The following is a 1,643-nucleotide window of genomic DNA, read 5'->3' as shown; positions in this document are numbered from 1 at the left end:
CAGAGAAAGGAGGATTCAATCCCAGCAGTGAATTCAACTCAGGTCAAGGTAAATGGGAACCTTCCCAGAATGTGAAATTCTTGTCCAAGAATGAAAAGAATTTTAAAAGCAGCCCTGAATTCCATGAAAATGTGATTTACAGCAGAATAACGCTGCTGTCTGATTCAAAATGAGCTGGGATTTATTACAATTAAAAAAGATTTGAAGCAGCATCAACTCAAAACTTCAGGCCCGAGTTTCACCCCGAGTCCCAGACACAGAAATTTTATGAGAATTGAAAATTTTATCTTATCTAGAGGAATGAAAAAAATCCCATTCACACAAAGTTCTGGCTTTACAGATTAAAAATACGGGGGAAAATTAACAAAAAATATGGGAAAAATCAACAAAAAATATGGGGAAAAATTAAGAAAAAATATGGGGAAAATTAACAAAAAATCCGGGGAAAAATCAATAAAAAATACAGGGAAAATTAACAAAAAATACGGGGAAAAATTAATAAAAAATACGTGGAAAATCAACAAAAAATACGGGGAAAAGCAACAAAAATTGGTGATTCCAGTGTGAGGATGGAGCCATTCCCACCCAGAGATCCTCGAGATAAACAAAAAATCACCCTCTTGGACCAAAAATACAGAGGCAATTTGAACAATGAGGGTTTATGTCCCTTACTCTTTAATCTGCAAATTGAACAGAATTAGGAAACAGAAATAGGAGGAGTACAATAGAGTTGAGCAATGATACAAAATCGCAGCGATTCTATTCTACATTTCCAACGCCACCACATCGTTTTGCTTTCAGAGTTTTCCCGGCCAAGGTTTCTGGAGGATTTGGAGCAGGTACACAAGGCCAACCAGGGGGATATTTTTAATTTCTTTAAGAAATTAAATGGATCAATCCCAGGTCATTAAAAAAAAATAAAATAAATGAAATAAAACCAAATCAGAGAAATCTTTNCTTCAACCAACGCTCACAAAACCCAACAAAAACGTTTGAGATGCTCCTGAAAAACTCCACAAAAAGAGAAATTTCCGTTGATTTCCGCTCTTTTTGTGCCCTGACCCAGCCGGGCCGCGCTCCCGCAGACAGAGAGAGCAACGGGAGCTGTTCCAGGCAGGAAAATAAACATGACTTAACTTCTTGAGCTGCTGCCARAGGGCTGAGAGCATGGAAAAACAGGCATTTCGCTGTTCTGAACCATTTCCTAGCGCTTGGCTGATAAGGCTGAGGAGCTTGTTTAGAAATTTATTTTTTTTTTTGTGGTGCTGTTTGTTGCTTAAAGACAAAAAAAAAGTATTTTAGAGGCAGAAAATGCCTTGAAAAAAAGGCATTTCTCACAAAAAAAAAAAARGWGTAGTGTATCAGGTGTGTGATTCAGGTCACAAAAATATCCTGAAATCTGCGGGGGTGTGGAGTTGAGCTGGACCTGCACCTTGAGCTTTTCCAGCCTTTAATTTCCACTTTTGGAGTTCAAGTTTCAGCCGCTGGATCCTGAAATCTTTCCATGGCAGATCCAGGAGCGTTTGAGGCTTGGGTGCATTTTCCTGTGTCTTCCAAGTGAGTGTTTTAGTAAAAAAATCTGTTTTAAGACCAATTTCACAAGTTTTTACTTCTGTAATCTGCGCCTAAATACAGGTGGGAGG

Source organism: Malurus melanocephalus, unplaced genomic scaffold (assembly GCF_030028575.1).
Source record: "Malurus melanocephalus ecotype Western Australia unplaced genomic scaffold, MMel_1.1 scaffold_2188, whole genome shotgun sequence".
Lineage (NCBI taxonomy): Eukaryota > Metazoa > Chordata > Aves > Passeriformes > Maluridae > Malurus > Malurus melanocephalus.
This window is presented reverse-complemented; position numbering follows the sequence as displayed.